The 20,981-nt window shown below is 45.9% G+C and overlaps 1 non-coding gene across 1 annotated transcript; it reads left to right on the forward strand.

Moving 5' to 3' along the window:
• The first annotated feature begins 14,942 nt into the window (after positions 1 to 14,942).
• trnag-ucc (transfer RNA glycine (anticodon UCC)) lies at positions 14,943 to 15,014 on the forward strand. Its single transcript has one exon. It is a non-coding gene; the product is annotated as a tRNA-Gly (tRNA).
• The last annotated feature ends 5,967 nt before the right edge of the window (positions 15,015 to 20,981 follow it).

The following is a 20,981-nucleotide window of genomic DNA, read 5'->3' on the forward strand; positions in this document are numbered from 1 at the left end:
CGCTGGCGCTGCCTCCGGTGGGAGGACTCCAGAGTTTGCTGGTAAAAACTGGCCTGGGACAGCGCGCTGATGTCAGGAGCAGCCAGTCCCCCTTGCTGAGCTCCGGACCTGCGCACTACTTGACAAGGCAGGCATGCGCGGAATGGCCGACAATCTCAAACGGCCATCACGGTCGGCATTTGTACACACTAGACCTGACCATTGGCCATTCCTCCCGCGATCTGCATCACCAGCACCCTCCTGAAACCTTCCCGAGATCCACCCACAGGTCACGACTCTGAGCTTGAAAACCCCGGGCCTGTGCTATCCTGGTCTCTATTAGCCGAGGCACAGAGTTTAAGAATAGGCAGGTTATGATGGAACTGTATAAAACATTGGTTAGGCCTCAGCTGAGTAATACGCACACTCACACTGTATCACAGAGTGAGTAAATCCCACACTCACACAATGTATCAGAGAGAGAGTAAATTCCACACACACTCACTGTATCAGAGTGAGTAAATCCCACACACACACTGTATCAGAGTGAGTAAATCCCACACTCACACACTGTATCAGAGAGTGAGTAAATCCCACACTCACACACTGTATCAGAGTGAGTAAATCCCATACTCACACACTATATCAGAGAGTGAGTAAATCCCACACACACTGTATCAGAGTGAGTAAATCCCACACTCACACACTGTATCAGAGTGAGTAAATCCCACACTCCCACACTGTATCAGAGTGAATAAATCACACACTGTATCAGAGAGTGAGTAAATCCCATACACACACACTGTATCAGAGAGTGAGTAAATCCCACACTCACACACTGTATCAGAGAGTGAGTAAATACCACACTCCCACACTGTATCAGAGTGAATAAATCACACACTGTATCAGAGAGTGAGTAAATCCCACACTCACACACTGTATCAGAGTGAGTAAATCCCACACTCACACACTGTATCAGAGAGTGAGTGAATCTCACACTCACACTGTATCAGAGAGTGAGTAAATCCCACACTCTCACACTGTATCAGAGAGTGAGTAAATCCCACATTCACACACTGTATCAGAGAGTGAGTAAATCCCACATTCACACACTGTATCAGAGAGTGAGTAAATCCCACACACTCACACTGTATCAGAGAGTGAGTAAATCCCACTCACACACTGTATCAGAGAGTGAGAAAATCCCACACTCACACACTGTATCAGAGAGTGAGTAAATCCCACACACACCCTGTATCAGAGAATGAGTAAATCCCACATTCACACACTGTATCAGAGAGTGAGTACATCCCACACTCACACACTGTATCAGAGAGTGAGTAAATCCCACACTCACACCCTGTATCAGAGAATGAGTAAATCCCACATTCACACACTGTATCAGAGAGTGAGTGAATCCCACACTCACACTGTATCAGAGAGTGAGTGAATCCCACACACACACTTCTGGATAACTGGGGCTCTTTCTGGGGAAGGTGGGACCTCTACAGACAGGATGGTCTACATCTGAACCTGAGGGGCACAAATATCCTGGGGGGGGAGATTTGTTAGTGCTCTTTGTGGGGGTTTAAACTAATGCAGCAGGGGCATGGGAACCTGGATTGTAGTTTTAGAGTAAGGGAGAATGAGAGTATAGAGGTCAGGAGCACAGATTTGACGTCGCAGGAGGGGGCCAGTGTTCAGGTAGGTGGTTTTAAGTGTGTCTACTTCAATGCCAGGAGTATACGAAACAAGGTAGGGGAACTGGCAGCATGGGTTGGTACCTGGGACTTCGATGTTGTGGCCATTTCGGAGACATGGATAGAGCAGGGACAGGAATGGATGTTGCAGGTTCCGGGGTTTAGGTGTTTTAGTAAGCTCAGAGAAGGAGGCAAAAGAGGGGGAGGTGTGGCGCTGCTAGTCAAGAGCAGTATTACGGTGGCGGAGAGGATGCTAAATGGGGACTCTTCTTCCGAGGTAGTATGGGCTGAAGTTAGAAACAGGAAAGGAGAGGTCACCCTGTTGGGAGTTTTTTATAGGCCTCCTAATAGTTCTAGGGATGTAGAGGAAAGGATGGCGAAGATGATTCTGCATATGAGCGAAAGTAACAGGGTAGTTATTATGGGAGACTTTAACTTTCCAAATATTGACTGGAAAAGATATAGTTCGAGTACAATAGATGGGTCGTTTTTTGTACAGTGTGTGCAGGAGGGTTTCCTGAAACAATATGTTGACAGGCCAACAAGAGGCGAGGCCACGTTGGATTTGGTTTTGGGTAATGAACCAGGCCAGGTGTTGGATTTGGAGGTAGGAGAGCACTTTGGGGACAGTGACCACAATTCGGTGACGTTTACGTTAATGATGGAAAGGGATAAGTATACACCGCAGGGCAAGAGTTATAGCTGGGGGAAGGGCAATTATGATGCCATTAGACGTGACTTGGGGGGGATAAGGTGGAGAAGTAGGCTGCAAGTGTTGGGCACACTGGACAAGTGGGGCTTGTTCAAGGATCAGCGACTGCATGTTCTTGATAAGTATGTACCGGTCAGACAGGGAGGAAGGCGTCGAGCGAGGGAACCATGGTTTACCAAGGAAGTGGAATCTCTGGTTAAGAGGAAGAAGGAGGCCTATGTGAAGATGAAGTGTGAAGTTTCGGTTGGGGCGATGGATAGTTACAAGGTAGCGAGGAAGGATCTAAAGAGAGAGCTAAGACGAGCAAGGAGGGGACAGGAGAAGTATTTGGCAGGAAGGATCAAGGAAAACCCAAATGCTTTCTATAGGTATGTCAGGAATAAGCAAATGACTAGGGAAAGAGTAGGACCAGTCAAGGAAAGGGATGGGAAATTGTGTGTGGAGTCTGAAGAGATAGCCGAGATACTAAATGAATATTTTTCGTCAGTATTCACTCAGGAAAAAGATAATGTTGTGGAGGAGAATGCTGAGACCCAGGCTAATAGAATAGATGGCATTGAGGTACGTAGGGAAGAGGTGTTGGCAATTCTGGACAGGCTGAAAATAGATAAGTCCCCGGGACCTGATGGGATTTATCCTAGGATTCTCTGGGAGGCCAGGGAAGAGATTGCTGGACCTTTGGCTTTGATTTTTATGTCATCATTGGCTACAGGAATAGTGCCAGAGGACTGGAGGACAGCAAATGTGGTCCCTTTGTTCAAAAAGGGGAGCAGAGACAACCCCGGCAACTATAGACCGGTGAGCCTCATGTCTGTAGTGGGTAAAGTCTTGGAGGGGATTATAAGAGACAAGATTTATAATCATCTCGATAGGAATAATATGATCAGGGATAGTCAGCATGGCTTTGTGAAGGGTAGGTCATGCCTCACAAACCTTATTGAGTTCTTTGAGAAGGTGACTGAACAGGTAGACGAGGGTAGAGCAGTTGATGTGGTGTATATGGATTTCAGCAAAGCGTTTGATAAGGTTCCCCACGGTAGGCTATTGCAAAAAATACAGAGGCTGGGGATTGAGGGTGATTTAGAGATGTGGATCAGAAATTGGCTCGCTGAAAGAAGACAGAGGGTGGTGATTGATGGGAAATGTTCAGAATGGAGTACAAGTGGAGTACCACAAGGATCTGTTCTGTGGCCGTTGCTGTTTGTCATTTTTATCAATGACCTAGAGGAAGGCGCAGAAGGGTGGGTGAGTAAATTTGCAGACGATACTAAAGTCGGTGGTGTTGTCGATCGTGTGGAAGGATGTAGCAGGTTACAGAGGGATATAGATAAGCTGCAGAGCTGGGCTGAGAGGTGGCAAATTGAGTTTAATGTAGAGAAGTGTGAGGTGATTCACTTTGGAAGGAATAACAGGAATGCGGAATATTTGGCGAATGGTAAAGTTCTTGAAAGTGTGGATGAGCAGAGGGATCTAGGTGTCCATGTACATAGATCCCTGAAAGTTGCCACCCAGGTTGATAGGGTTGTGAAGAAGGCCTATGGAGTGTTGGCCTTTATTGGTAGAGGGATTGAGTTCCGGAGTCGGGAGGTCATGTTGCAGCTGTACAGAACTCTGGTACGGCCGCATTTGGAGTATTGCTTACAGTTCTGGTCACCGCATTATAGGAAGGACGTGGAGGCTTTGGAGCGGGTGCAGAGGCGATTTACCAGGATGTTGCCTGGTATGGAGGGAAAATCTTATGAGGAAAGGCTGATGGACTTGAGGTTGTTTTCGTTGGAGAGAAGAAGGTTAAGAGGAGACTTAATAGAGGCATACAAAATGATCAGGGGGTTGGATAGGGTGGACAGTGAGAGCCTTCTCCCGCGGATGGATATGGCTGGCACGAGGGGACATAACTTTAAACTGAGGGGTAATAGATATAGGACAGAGGTCAGAGGTAGGTTCTTTACGCAAAGAGTAGTGAGGCCGTGGAATGCCCTACCTGCTACAGTAGTGAACTCGCCAACATTGAGGGCATTTAAAAGTTTATTGGATAAACATATGGATGATAATGGCATAGTATAGGTTAGATGGCTTTTGTTTCGGTGCAACATCGTGGGCCGAAGGGCCTGTACTGCGCTGTATTGTTCAATGTTCTATGTTCTATGTATCAGAGAGTGAGTAAATCCCACACTCACACACTGTATCAGAGAGTGAGTAAATCCCACACTCACACTGTATCAGAGAGTGAGTGAATCCCACACTCGCACTGTATCAGAGAGTGAGTGAATCCCACACTCACACACTGTATCAGAGTGAGTAAATCACACATTCACACACTGTATCAGAGAGTGAGTAAATCCCACACTCACACACTGTATCAGAGTGAGTAAATCCCACACTCACACACTGTATCAGAGAGTGAGTAAATCCCACACTCACACACTGTATCAGAGAGTGAGTAAATCCCACACTCTCACACTGTATCAGAGAGTGAGTAAATCCCACACTCACACACTGTATCAGAGAGTGAGTAAATCCCACACTCTCACACTGTATCAGAGAGTGAGTAAATCCCACACTCACACACTGTATCAGAGAGTGAGTAAATCCCACACTCACACACACTGTATCACAGAGTGAGTAAGTTCCACACTCACACACTGTATCAGAGAGTGAGTAAATCCCACACTCACACACTATATCAGTGTGTGAGTAAATCCCACACTCTCACACTGTCAGAGTGTGAGCAAATCCCACACTCACACACTTTAGAACATAGAACAGTACAGCACAGAACAGGCCCTTCGGCCCTCAATGTTGTGCTGAGCCTTATTCATAACCAAAATCAAGCTATCCCACACCCTGTCATTCTGGTGTGCTCCATGTGCCTATCCAATAAGCGCTTGTAAGTTCCTGAAGTGTCCGACTCCACTATCACAGCAGGCAGTCCATTCCACACTCTAACCACTCTCTGAGTAAAGAAACTACCTCGGACATCCCTCCTATATCTCCCACCCTGAACCTTATAGGTATGCCCCCTTGTAACAGCTCCATCCACCCAAGGAAATAGTCTCTGAACGTCCGCTCTATCTATCCCCTTCATCATCATATAAACCTCTATTAAGTCGCCAGTCATCCTCCTCCACTCCAAAGCGAAAAGCCCTCGCTCGCTCAACCTTTCCTCATAAGACCTATCCTCCAAGCCAGGCATCATCCTGGTCAATCTCCTTTGCACCCTTTCCAATGCTTCCACACCCTTCCTGTAGTGAGGAGACCAGAACTGCACACAATACTCCAAATGTGGTCTCATCAGGGTCCTGTACAGTTGCAGCATAACCCCACGGCTCTTAAAGTCAAGCCCCCTGTTAATAACGACTAACTCACTATAGGCCTTCTTCACGGCTCTGTCCACTTGAGTGGCAACCTTCAGAGATCTATGGACATGTACCCCAAGATTTCTCTGTTCCTCCACATCCCTCAGAACCCTGCCGTTGACCCTGTAATCCACATTCAAAATGAATCACCTCGCACTTATCAGGGTTAAACTCCATCTGACATTTTTCAGCACAGCTCTACATCGTATCAATTTCTCTTTGCAGCCTACAACAGCCCTCCACCTAATCCACTACTCCACCAATCTTGGTGTCATCAGCAAATTGACTGACCCACCCGTCAGCCCCCTCCTCCAAGTCATTGATAAAAATCACAAATAGCAGAGGACCCAGCACTGATCTCTGTGGTACACGGCTGGTAACTGGTCTCCATCCTGAAAATCTTCCATCCACCACCCCTCGTCTTCTATGTGATAGCCAGTTACTTATCCAATTGGCCAAATTTCCCTCTTTCCCACACCTCCTTACTTTCTTCATGAGCCGACCATGGGGAACCTTATCAAACGCCTTACTAAAATCCATGTATACGACATCAACTGCTCTACCTTCATCTACACACCTAGTAACCTCCTCAAAGAATTCAATCAAATTTGTGAGGCAAGACTTACCCTTCACGAATCCGTGTTGACTATCCCGGATTAATCTGCATCTTTCCAAATGGTCATAAATCCTATCCTTCAGGACCTTTTCCATTACCTTACCGACCACCGAAGTAAGACTAACCGGCCTATAATTACCAGGGTCATTCCTATTCCCTTTCTTGAACAGAGGAACAACATTCGCTGCTCTCCAGTCCTCTGGCATGGGCAGGGGCAGCACGGTAGCATAGTGGTTAGCACAATTGCTTCACAGCTCCAGGGTCCCAGGTTCGATTGCCGGCTTGGGTCACTGTCTGTGCGGAGTCTGCACGTTCTCCCCGTGTGTGCGTGGATTTCCTCCGGGTGCTCCGGTTTCCTCCCGAGTCCAAAGATGTGCAGGGGCTGGTTTAGCACAGCGCTAAATCGCAGCCTTTTAAAGCAGACCCAGGCAGGCCAGCAGCACGGTTCAATTCCCGTACCAGCCTCCCTGAACAGGCATCGAAATGTGGCGACGAGGGGCTTTTCACAGTAACTTCATTTGAAGCCTACTTGTGACAATAAGTGATTTTCATTTCATTTCATTTTCAGGTTAGGTGGATTGGACATGGTAAATTGCCCTCAGTGTCCAAAATTGGGGTTACTGGGTTATGGTGAGACGGTGGAGGTGTGGGCTTGGGTAGGGTGCTTTTTCCAAGGGCCAGTGCAGACTCGATGGGCCGAATGGCCTCCTTCTGCACTGTAAAATCTATGTCAGTGGACACTATCAACGTGGACAATAGGGACCCAAAGATCAAAGGCTCTGCAATCTCATCCCTTGCCTCCCAAAGTATCCTAGGATATACCCCATCCGGCCCGAGGGACTTGTCGACCCTAAGGTTTTTCAAAATTGCTAAAACATTCTTCCTTAGAACATCTACCTCCTCCAGCCTACCCGCCTGTATCACACTCTCATCCTCAAAAACATGGCCCCTCTCCTTGGTGAACACTGAAGAAAAGTATTCATTCAACGCCTCTCCTATCTCTTCTGACTCCATGCACAGATTCCCACTACTGTCCTTGACCGGCGCTAACCTCACCCTGGTCATTCTTTTATTTCTCACATAAGAGTAAAAAGCCTTGGGGTTTTCCTTGATCCGACCCGCCAAGGACATCTCATGCACCCTCCTAGCACTCCTTGGCCCTTTCTTTAGGTTTTTTCTTGCTACCTTGTAACCCTCAAGTGACCCAACTGAACCTTGTTTCCTCATCCTTACATACGCTTCCTTTTTCCTCTTGACAAGCCATTCAACCTCTTTTGTGAACCATGGTTCCCTCACACAGCCATTTCCTCCCTGCCTGACAGGGACATATCTATCAAGGACACGCAGTATTTGTTCCTTGAACACGCTCCACTTTTCATTTGTGCCTTTCCCTGACAGTTTCTGTTCCCATCTTATGCTCCCTAATTCTTGCCTAATCGCATCACAATTACCCCTCCCCCAATTATAAACCTTGCCCTGCCGTATGGCCCTATCCCTCTCCATTGCAATAGCGAAAGACACCGAATTGTGGTCACTATCTCCAAAGTGCTCTCCCACAAACAAATCTAACACTTGGCCCGGTTCATTACCCAGTACCAAATCCAATGTGGCCTCACCTTTTGTCGGCCTATCCACATATTGTGTCAGGAAACTCTCCTGCACACACTGTACAAAAACTGCCCCAACCTATAGAGGTTCCAATCAATATTTGGAAAGTTAAAGTCAGCCATGACAACTACCCTGTGACCTCCACACCTATCCATAATCTGTTTTGCGATTTCTTCCTCCACATCTCTATTACTATTTGGGGGCCTATAGAAAACTCCTAACAACGTGACCGCTCCTTTCCTATTTCTAACTTCAGCCCATATTACCTCAGTAGGTAGATCCCCCTCGAACTGCCTTTCTGCAGCCGTTTAACTATCCTTGATTAACAATGCTACTCCTCCACCTCTTTTACCACCTTCCCTGCTCTTACTGAAACATCTAAACCCCGGAACTCCCAACAACCATTCCTGTCCCTGTTCGAACCATGTCTCCGTAATGCCCACAACATCGTAGTCCCAGGTACCAATCCACGCTCCAAGTTCACCGATCTTATTCCGGATGCTCCTTGCATTGAAGTAGACTCACTTCAACCCACCTTCTTGTCTGCCGGTACACGCCTGCGACCTTGATACCCTCCTCAGTACCTCACTACTCTCAACTCTGGCTTCTGGACTACAGCTTGTTTCCCGATCCCCCAGACAAATTAGTTTAAACCCCCCTGAAGAGCCGTAGCAAATTTCCCTCCCAGGATATTGGTGCCCCTCTGGTTGAGGTGCAAACCGTCCTGTCTGTACAGGTCCCACCTTCCCCAGAATGTGCTCCAATTATCCACGTAACTGATACCCTCCCCCCTACACCATCCCTGCAGCCACGTGTTTATCTGCACTCTCTGCCTGTTCCTCAACTCGCTAGCACGTGGCAGCGGCACAAACCAGAGATGACAACATGGTTTGTCGTGGCTCTCAGCTTCCACCCTAGCTCCCGGAATTCCTGTTTTAAATCCCCGACCCTTCTCTTACCTTTGTCGTTGGTACCGATGTGAACCGCCCAATTTCAATACAGGTAAAAATAAAAAATTTAGCCAGCAACCTCTGCGCCCTGCACGATAACAGCAATCAGCTGTTATGGGCCCGCACAAACAATTTAAATCTTTACTCCTTACCCAGCAGCCACTCTGTCCTCACTCCGACCGAATTCAGCTGCAAACCCCCAACAGTAAATTTTTAAAAATTTACTCCCCTTAACAAGCACTCACTCAGCAACCACTGCACCCCACATGATAACAGATTTATATGAGACTGAGTAAATTCCACACTCACACACTGTATCAAAAACTGATCAAATCCCACACTCACACACTGTATCGGAGAGTGAGTAAATCCCACACTCATACACTGTATCGGAGAGTGAGTAAATCTCACACTCACACACTGTATCAGAGAGTGAGTAAATCCCACACTCACACACTGTACCATATAGTGAGTAAATCCCACACACACAGAGTATCAGATAGTGAGTAAATCCCACACTCACACACTGTATCAGAGAGTGAGTAAATCCCACACTCACGCACTGTATCTGAGAGTGAGTAAATCCCACACACACACTGTATCAGAGCGTGAGTAAATTCCACACTCACACACTGTATCAAAAACTGATCAAATCCCACACTCACACACTGTATCGGAGAGTGAGTAAATCCCACACTCATACACTGTATCGGAGAGTGAGTAAATCTCACACTCACACACTGTACCATATAGTGAGTAAATCCCACTCACACAGAGTATCAGAGAGTGAGTAAATCTCACACTCACACACTGTATCAGAGAGTGAGTAAATCCCACACTCACACACTGTACCATATAGTGAGTAAATCCCACTCACAGAGTATCAGAGAGTGAGTAAATCCCACACTCACACACTGTACCATATAGTGAGTAAATCCCACTCACAGAGTATCAGATAGTGAGTAAATCCCACACTCACACACTATATCAAAAGTTGAGCAAATCCCACACTATATCAGAAGTTGAGTAAATCCCACACTCTCACACTATCAGAGTGAGTAAATACCTCACACACACACTGTATCAGAGTGTGTAAATCACACACTCAAACACTGTATGAGAGAGTGAGTAAATCCCTCACTCACACATTGTATCAGAGTGGTGTTTCCCCATTGCGCCTTGTGAGCAAATTCCACACTCTCACATATTACAAGACACTCACAGTTGCTGAAGGAATCCCAGACTGCCACACAATCCCTCTCATCGACAGCTAGGTGATTTTACCCGTTGGATCTTTACACATTGACGAACTGGGACTGGAGACATTCTTTCTGAAATGGATTTCCTGTTTGTAGTAAGAAGGTTTCTGATTGGTGCAAAATCCTTAATCCGATTGGTCTGTTGTTATATCCAATCAAATAAACAGAACATAACTGGCTGTCCTCGTTTTCACAATGTCCAATCACAATCATTCCTTTCCCCATTCCGCATTAGCATAGATGTGAGGCTCTGTCTATTTAATCAGCGCTCGGAAGGGGTTTGCTTTATTTCTGGGTGATATTGACGATGGCTGATGAGAAGAAACCAACATCGAAACCAGCTTCCAAGAAGGGAGCCAAGAAAGTCATTAAGAAACCGGCAGTAAAGGGCGGCAAGAAGCGGCGACGGTCGAGGAAGGAGAGTTACTCCATCTACATCTACAAAGTGATGAAGCAGGTTCACCCCGACACCGGCATCTCCTCCAAGGCCATGAGCATCATGAACTCGTTCGTCAGCGATATTTTCGAGCGCATCGCGGGTGAGGCTTCCCGCCTGGCCCATTACAACAAGCGCAGAACCATCAGCTCCCGGGAGATCCAGACCGCCGTGCGCCTGCTGCTGCCCGGGGAACTGGCCAAGCACGCTGTGTCGGAAGGGACAAAGGCGGTGACCAAGTACACCAGCTCCAAGTAAAACTCCACGATGGACTCAAAACCACCCCAAACACAACGGCTCTTTTAAGAGCCACCCACAATCTCTTTGAAAAAGCTGCACCATCTTTTCCCGCATTGACTTGATGAGAAATCTCTTTGTGGAGGATAGAGATTTGTCCCGTTCCAGAATGTTGTGAATGTGGCTTCATACCCGCCCGTCACAGACAGTTTCACACAGAAGAGAATCAAACAGAATTGAGAGCGGATTTTAAACCCAGTCTGGCATTTGTGACGGACAATGAGGAGAAACACAATTTCAGGAGGGAATTATTTAAGTTTAATAACCATATTCAGATTTTACAACTGGTGAGTTAAATTAATCAAATTGTTTTTTTATGTTTCCTCTGGGGTGATCTGGGCGCCGCTTCATGAATCCTGTTTTCCCAGTGAGCTGAGATTTGCTGCGTTTTAAATTGATGAACGGGGTGTTATTACCGCCGGTTACAGATAAGAGGTTGACAAATTCAAACTGTTCCTAATATAGCGCCTGGAAACTGGGACTGCAAAATATAATAAACCGATCACAAAGTGAGATTCAAATCGTTTCCTGAACATTCCACTGCAGTGAAATTGGCGGGACTTTGGAATTTGAAAACATCAGCCAATCAAATCCTACTATGTCGTCTCCCTTCGCCCTGTGATTGGTTAGTTATTGAATTGACAAGTGTTAACCAATCAAAGCTGGAGACTTGCTGTTGATACTGAAAGCGGTTTCAATGATTATTAATTGGGATTAAACTGATGAAATCTGTAACTTCTTCCGGACTGTACTTGAGATTTAAAATATAATTTGTTTCCACAGACAAATACCAGAATATTCTGAAGATGAATAAATGTGGTGTTTCCTCCACACAAGTTACAGGGAAGAGTGTCGCCAGCTCCTTCCCACACACAGTCCATACATTGTCACTGACAGAGCAAAGAGACACAGACAGGTCATCAGTTCCACAGTCTCAGGCAGCAGAAATAGTTCCAGAGACATATTTTCAACCCATCAATCAAACAGAGCAGGAGAGACAGACGCTGTGTCCATGTCACCCTAACGGGGCCCCATAAATCCCAGTCCAAATTCTCACCCACTCTCATCATTACTGTATCAGATCCACAATAGCACAGCCTTAGTGAAATAATAAATATAAGTGAAAACTGACACGTGATTGCCGGTTAAAAGTTACACAATTAACCTTAATAATGTACTCTGAGATTCGAGTTAAATACCAGTCACATCGCGCAATAGGGGGTTTAGAAGTGGCTGCACAAATCCCCAGAGTGTGTCCTCACAAATACATTAGCTGCAAACCCAAATATCTGCTACATTCTCAGATTGAGATATGTTGAAAGCGACAAAGATACAAACTCTGATTCTCGTTTAAAACTCACCCAATTTATGAAAATAAAAGATACAATCTCATTTCGATGTCTGTGAACTGAGCTGTAAATTGCAAACTATTACAGAATCCTCACTCACTCTGTTCCAGATGGAAGACACTGTAGCGATTCCAGACTGTGGTCCATTTTACATTCATGTCAAAATTTTGACTCCGAATCAGACGGAGTGTCCGAGATCAAATCAATGTGTACAACCTGAGTTAAACTTCCAGAGCAATCCAGTATCAGATTGAAGGTTACATTATTTTTCACTATTGTGTTCTGATATTAAATGCTCACGTTGTTTGCTTAAAACCTCCCACATCAGTTGTCTCTTTCTGTGCTGGAAATTTACGTGGAATGAATGCAAATTTATAAACAGTCCCAGAGATTGAAGGTCACATCCTCAATCCCATCCTCACAGTGAGTCACGAAGCCTGACAGATACAGGATTATTCTCAAACACATGTTCAGAGTAAGTTACAGCAGCCATACCTCCAAGACCTGATCTGTAACAGTTTCAGACTCACAGAATAACACAGTGTCCCCTCGTGACATGCCCTTCTACTGAGTTGAACAGGTGCTCCCTATCCGCCCTGTCTATACCCATTATAATCTTGTACTCTTCGATCAGGTCACCCCTCAGTCTTCTCTGTTCCAGCGGAAAAAAACAAGCCTGTCCAACCTCTCTTCAACTCTTCAACCCTTAAATGTTCCATCCCAAGCAACATCCTGCCGAATCACCTCTGCACCCCATCCAATGCAGTCACATATTTGCTAGAATGTGGTGACCAGAATTGCACACTGTACTCCAGCTGTGACCTCCCCAACATTCTATACAACTCCAACGTGACCTCTCTGCTTCTGTAATCTGTGCCCGGATTGATAAAGTATTTCATATGCCTTTCCAGCACCCTATTAACCTGCCCACCTGCCTTCAGTGATCTCTGGACAAACACCCCAAGGTCCATTTGTTCCTCAGGACTTCCCAGTGTCAGGCCATTCACATTAATCCTATAATAATAATATTATATTCTTTATTGTCACAAGTAGGCTTATATTAACACTGCAATGAAGTTACTGTGAAACCCCCCTACCAAGTGGATCACATCTAATTTTTCAGCGTTAAATTCCATCAGCCACTTTTCTGCCCATTTGACCATCCCGTCTGTATCTTCCTGTAACTCAAGACACTCAACCGCACTGTGGGCTTGAAACTCAGTGAAAGGATTTCACCCTCCTCTCGGAATCTGATCACCACCTCAATCCCAACATTCAGCTTGGGTGGGCAGACAAGACAACGTCCTTCCCGCAGCCCCCCAGCACAGACTGGATAATATCCCAAACTCGTATCCTGCTATTGTCACATTGCTCCACCACCTTGTTCTCTTCACAAAACGCCAGGAATCTCAGACCAATTCTTCAGACCTTTGATTCTCTCTTCAAACAACATCTTGTCCCTGATTAAGTCCATCCTGGGAAGAGGGGATCGTCATTCTGAGTTTCTCTGCAGGCATCCGGTTGCTGTTGATGGACCAAAAGAGGCCTCACGCCTGAAAGAAAGCCTCTCTCACAGCCCTGTGAGCATGTCTCCATTAGACGGTGCAGAATACCTGCAGAGTAGATAACAATGGAGAGAAGTGTGAGCAATTTTAGCTTCACAATTCTGTGGAAATGGAGGATTCGGAATGAAACATTATTGGAAATACTGAACAGATCCTCTGGGATCAGGACTCAACAGGGGAACAGGCGCTTTAACGGATTAAGCTACAGAGTGTGAGGATGTTCAGCTAATCACAAGGAAATGCTGGAAATACTGTACGGATCTGTAGTATCTGTGAAAAGCGAAATAGTTAACATTTCACAACCTGACCTTTCATTGGAACGACCTGTTTCTCTCTCCACAGAAGCTGCCGGATCAGCTGAATATTTCCAGCATTTTCTGTCTTTGTTGCAGATTTTCAGCATCCGCAGTATTTTGCTTTTGGGCCAAAGGACAATGAGTTGCCTTTCCTGCTCTGAGGGTTATTGCAGGTCCCTCTGGCTGTGATTATCGCTGATTCGGCCAAACATTTACAATCTATCATTAATTGACCGTGAGAATGGGCGGTGAGGGGATTCTTGAACCGCTGCAAGTCCATATGGTGTATGTACACACACAGTGCTGTTAGGGAGGGGTTCCAGATTTGGATGGTGCCTCGCGGAGGAAAAGTCAATTTCTGGAGTGGGATTCGAGCCCTGACCTCCAGAGGAGACTGCGACCTGAACTCGGCCATCCTGACGTATTCGAAAGGTTAGGTGCGATTGGGGCGAAGTCGTGTGGTCTTTCCGAGGGTCGGTGCCGACTCGATGGGCCGAATGGTCTCCTTCCGCACTGGACCCATTCTACGATTACTGAAATAGGGTGAAAACGGCAGCATCAGGACACAAGAACAAGTTACGGTCTCAGGCCAGAGTAAGTGTCCAAAGTAATGACACACACATTAGAAATCAATGAGATAAATACATTTATTGTGGACTGGTGCCATCTCCTGGCAGAACGGGAGCCGTGCGACACGGACACTCTCATTCAGGAGCATTTTACATTGGAGTGAAATAACTTACGCTAAGTATGAATGTGTTCCAAAACAGTTTATCAAGCTAATCTAAAGGACCAATTGGAATCTGATTCTTTCAGTGAGCGATGGTGGTATAGTGGTGAGCATAGCTGCCTTCCAAGCCGTTGACCCGGGTTCGATTCCCGGCCATCGCAATAAAAAGCTGGTTGTATATTTTTGCACCACTTCGTGAGTTTCAAACCGAGAAAGAGAAACAGTTCCGAACTCAGAATTTGGGCGCAATTAAAGGGTGGGGAGTGAAATAAGTAACTTTCTCATCATTTTTAATATGGTTTCAATATGGACAGTGTTTGACTATTCACCACCCAAGCCCTCAAACTAAAGCTAAAAATCACAGCATTTTCACTTCACCCTTATGAAGTGGACCAAACAGAGACACAACAGACACGTTACAGACCAGGATGGGATTTGAAGCCACGTGTACAGAGCACAATGGATTATTGTGCATCACCTTAACCACGTGGTACAGCTGCTTTACTTCAGGGCCCTTTAGCATCCATCAATCTAACTTCTTTGAGTTTGTTTCGCACAGTTGCTGATGTACAGAACACAGTCAAAGTATAAATAAATAAAAATAATCTCTGAGTACATTTGCGCTTGTGGCGCAACGGGAGCGCGCCTGACTCCAGATCAGAAGGTTGCGTTGAAATCATGTCAGGCGCACGGAGCCTTTCTGCAGCTGGTTCCAGGAATTTCTCTCTGTAGAAATGTTCTCGAAATGACTCCATTCCACGATGCAAATAATATATTTCATATTTACCCGGTTGAGCAAATTTGTCAAATAGCAGGAGATTCATCTCGTCCTGTTAATGCAGAATGACAGTGAGTTCAGTAAGAAATGTTTACAAACAACAGCAATTTCTTTCTGCTCACTGTACACAGTTATAGTGATCAGTATTAAACAGCAGGAGCGGGAACCGCAGTCCGCAGTCTTCACCTTCACGGTGAGTCTGAATTTCAGTTAGGGGGTTTCAGAGAGAGTGGATGTTATTGCGGAAACTGAAGTCACTTTTCCTGTGAATGGAGCCGGATAAAGAGCCCTGGCCTGAGAGTCCCGAGCCTCCATGAATCTTCACAGCTCACAGAGTGAAGGGCTTTTCCACTTTGAAAATGACCATGTCCGGCAGCTGGAGCTTTCCCTTGTATTTTCTGGGATCTGGAAAACAGCGGATCATCAAAAAACAGAAATGAAACACATATAATCACAGTATTTATTCATATGGGCAAAACATCAGTGCGCATGGCCTAATGGGTAAGACGTCTGACTTTGGGGAAAATCTAGTGATGATATCAGAAGATTGCAGGTTCGAGGCCTGCCGTGGTCGTTTTATACAGAAATCCGGTATAACTTGCTGACAATCCAGTTTTCCTTCCTCAGCTCAGTTCATTCAATTCTCTCTCATTTTAGGATTTCGTTTACCCCCTAATTAATCCACAATATCTGTTTGATTTGGATAAAGAAATGATTATGTATCAAGCGGTTCAATACAATTCTGTGGAGGGAATTCTAATGTTCTCAGGAAGATGGTTAGAGTCAAAGAGTCATAGGTGTTGACAGCATGGAAACAGGCCCTTCGGCCCAGCTTGATCATGCCGCCCAGTTTCTTTCACTAAGCTAGTCCCACTTGCCCGCATTTCGCCCATATCCCTTTCTACCCACCCTGCCCATGAAACTGTCCAACTGCTTTTCAAAAGATAAAATCGTGCCCGCTTCCTCACCACTGCCACTGCCTCACGAAGCCCGTTCCAGATGCCCACCACCCTCTGTGTGAGGAAATTTCCCTTCTGCTCTCTTTTGTATCTCTCCATTCTCACCTTAAACCTATGCCCTCTCCTTCTAGACTTCTCTACCTTTGGGAAAAGATGCCGACTACCTTAGCTATGCTCTTCATTATTGTATAGACTTCTGTAAGTTCACCCCCAAGACTCATACGGTCCAGGGGGGAAAGTCCCAGCCTAACTAGCCTCTCCTTATAAATCACCATCAAGTCCTGGGAACACCCTCGTAAATCTCTTCTGCACTCTTTCTAATTTAACAATATGCTTCCTATAATAGGGTGAGCATAACTGAACACAGCATACCGTGTGTGGTCTTACTAATGTATTGTGCAACTTGGTAGCACGGTAGCATTGTGGATAGCACAATTGCTTCACAGCTCCAGGGTCCCAGGTTCGATTCCAGCTTGGGTCACTGTCTGTGCGGAGTCTGCACATCCTCCCCGTGTGTGTGTGGGTTTCCTCCGTGTGCTCCGGTTTCCTCCCACAGTCCAAAGATGTGCAGGTTAGGTGGATTGGCCATGGTAAATTGCCCTTAGTGTCCAAAATTGCACTTAGTGTTGGGTGGGGTTACTGGGTTATGGGGTTAGGGAGGAGGGGTTGACCTTGGGTCGGGTGCTCTTTCCAAGTGCCGGTGCAGACTCGGTGGGCCGAATGGCCTCCTTCTGCACTGTAAATTATATGGTCTATAAACTCCAGCAAGACGTTCCAACTCCTGTATTCAATATTCTGTCCAATAAAACCGAGCATACTGAATGGCTTCTTCACCATCCTGTCCACTTGCGACTCCAGCTTTAAGGAGCTGTGAACCTGTACTCCTAAATCTCTTTGTTCTGTAACTCTCCCCAACTCCCTACCATTAACTGAGTCGGTCCTGCCCTGATTTGATCGACCCAAATGCATAACATCGCACTTATCCAAATTAAACTCTATTTGCCATTCATCGGCCCACTGGCCCAAGATGTTTAATAATGAGCTGAATCAACTGTTTTTTTGTTCAGAGGGATGTGAGATTATGTTACTGGATTGGGAATCCAGAGGCCAGAACGAATCTTTGGAACTCGGAATAAATCCCACCATTCAAATTCACTGATATAATAGATTTTCAGGGGCGGGGGGCGGGGCTTGACAGAATAGATGCTGAGAAGCTGGTTCACCATGTGGGAGAGTCTTGGACCAGAAGGAATAATCTCAGAATAAGTGGCCGCCCATTTCAAACAGAAATGATGAGTAGTTTCTTCTCTCGGAGTATAGTGTATCTGGAGAAATGTTTGTATGAACCGAATAGGGCTGTAAAGGGTGGGTCAGTTAATATCTTGATATTATGATTTTGAACATCTCGATCATATCTCCTCTCAGCCTTATCCTCTCCAAGGAGAACGTTCCCACTATCTCCAATCTAGCCTCATAAATGGAATCAATCCTGTAAACCTCTTCTGCACGCTGCCCAATACGTCCACAGCCTTCCAATATTGTGGCTCCCAGAGCTGTGCAAAATATTCCATCTGATGTCTAACTGGCGCCTTGTACAGATTCAGCATAACCTCCTTCCTCTTGTTCTCTTTTCCATTCGTTATAAAGCCCAGAATAAGGTATGCTTTATTGCCTGCTCTCTCCACCCGTCCACCTTCAATGATCTATCCACATATACACCCAGCTCTGTCTGCTCCTTCACCCCATAAATAGTTGAGGGGCAGCACGGTAACATAGTGGTGAGCACTATGGCTTCACAGCGCCGCGTCTCAGGTTCGATTCCCGCTTGGATCACTGTCTGTGTTCTCCGTGGGTTTCGTCCGGGTGCTCCGGTTTCCTCCCACACTCTAAAGATGTGCAGGTTAGGTGGATTGGCCAGGCTAAATTGCCCTTAGGTTAGATGGGGTTGCTGGGATACGGGGAAATGGTGGAGGTGTGGGCTTCATGGGGGTGCTCTTTGAAGAGCCGGTGCAGATTCCATGGTCCGAATGGCCACCTTCTGCACTGTAAATTCTATGATTCTATACTTCCCTACCAAAATGCATCATCTCACACGTCTCCAGACTGAAAATCATCTTTTGTCATTTGAAGTTCTAGACTGTCCGCGTCTCACTTTCCAAAATTTCCAAGATTGTACCATCCCCAAACTTTGAAACTGTTCCCTGTACACCATGATCTAGCACATTGTTATATATCAGGGACAGCAAATGTTCCAGTAGGAACCCATGTGGAACACTACAAACCTTCTTCCAGTCCGAAAAGTCTCCATTGACCATTATATTCTGTTTCTGATTATTCAACCACATTTATATCCATATTGCTACTGTCCCTTTTATTCCAGGAGCTACACATTTCGCTAATTCTGTGCAGTTTTGGTTTCCTTATTTAGGGAAAGATGTAAATATGTTGGAGATGGTTCAGAGAAGGTTTCCTCGATTGGTGCCAGGAATGAGCCTTTCGTCAGTGGTAGGGAAATTACTGGAGAGAATCCTTCGAGACAGAATCTACTCCTATTTGGAAGCAAATGGACGTATTAGTGTGAGGCAGCATGGTTTTGTGTCTCACTAACTTGATAGAGTTTTTCGAAGAGGTCACAAAGATGATTGATGCAGGTAGGGCAGCGGATGTTGTCTATATGGACTTCAGTAAGGCTTTTGACCAGGTCCCTCATGGTAGACTGGTACAAAAGGTGAAGTCACACGGGATCAGGGGTGAGCTGGCAAGGTGGATACAGAACTGGCTAGATCATAGAAGGCAGAGAGTAGCAATGGAAGGGTGCTTTTCTAATTGGAGGGCTGAGACTAGAGGTGTTCTGCAGTGATCAGTGCTGGGACCTTTGCAGTTCGTAGTATATACAAATGATTTGGAGGAAAATGTAACTGGTCTGATTAGTAAGTTTGCAGATGACACAAAGGTTGGTGGAATTGCGGATAGCGATGAGGGTTGTCAGAGGATACAGCAGGATTTAGATCTTTTGGAGATTTGGGCGGAGAGATGGCAGATGGAGTTTAATCCGGATAAATGTGAGTTAATGCATTTTGGAAGGTCTAATGCACGTAGGGAATATACAGTGAATGGTAGAACCCTCAAGAGCATTGAAAGTCAGAGAGATCTATGTCTACAGGTCCACAGGTCACTGAAAGGGGCAACACAGGTGGAGAAGGTAGTCAAGACGGCATACGGCATGCTTGCCTTCATTGGCCAGGGCATTGAGTACAAAATTGGCAAGTCATGTTGCAGCTGTCTGGAACCTTAGTTAGGCCACACTTGGAGTATCGTGTTCAATTCTGGTCGCCACACTACCAGAAGGATGTGGAGGCTTTAGAGAGGGTGCAGAAGAGATTTACCAGGATGCTGCCTGTTATGGAGGGAATTAGCTATGAGGATCGGTTGAATAAACTCTGTTTGTTCTCACTGGAATGACGGACGTTGAGGGGCAACCTGATAGAGGTCTACAAAATTATGAGGGGCATAGACAGAGTGGATAGACAGAGGCTTTTCCCCAAGGTAGAGGGGTCAATTACTAATCAATTACATAGATTTAAGGTGCGAGGGCAAGGTTTAGAGGAGATGTACAAGGCAAGTTTTTTACAGAGAGGGTAGTGGGTGCCTGGAACTCGCTGCTGGAGAAGGTGGTGGAAGCAGCGACGATAGTGACATTTAAGCGGTATCTTGACAGATACATGAATAGGATGGGAATCGAGGGATACCGAGCCAGGAAGTGGAAAACATATTAGACTCGTCATTGGTCAGGCAGCATGGTCGGCACGGGCTTGACGGGCCGAAGGGCCTGTTCCTGTGCTGTACTTTTCTTTGTTCTTTGTTGTTCTTTGAGCGGGTTTGCTATTGAGGAAAGGTTACACAGACTGCACTTGTTTCCAGTGGAGATGTGAAGAGTGACAGTTGATTTGATTGAAGTGCATCAGATTTTGAATGGTCTTGTCAAGATGGACGTGGAAAGGATGTCACTGCTTGTGGGTGAGACCAGAACTACTGGGCAGTTAAAAACAAGGATGTCGCCCTTTTCGGATGGAGATATGGAAATTTCTCCCTCTCAGAGAGTTGTGCGACTTTGGAACTCTGCCTCAGAAGGCGGCGGAAGCGGGACATTGATTATTTTTAAGGCGGACATTCAGCAAATAAATCAAAGGTTTATCGGGGTTACATACACCCATTGCATTCAGCCAGCTACCTGGATGCACAGGCGTTCGTTTGTTTTACATATTTGAGGATACATTCAGCGTCCAACACCATGGTGAAACGGTCTTTAAATAACGTGTTCGTTTCTTCACGTGTTCTCTGGGGCTCAAACCTGCTCCCGACTTCAATGATCGTCGTGATAAAAATAAACA

Source organism: Scyliorhinus torazame, chromosome 24 (genome assembly GCF_047496885.1).
Source record: "Scyliorhinus torazame isolate Kashiwa2021f chromosome 24, sScyTor2.1, whole genome shotgun sequence".
Classification (NCBI taxonomy): domain Eukaryota; kingdom Metazoa; phylum Chordata; class Chondrichthyes; order Carcharhiniformes; family Scyliorhinidae; genus Scyliorhinus; species Scyliorhinus torazame.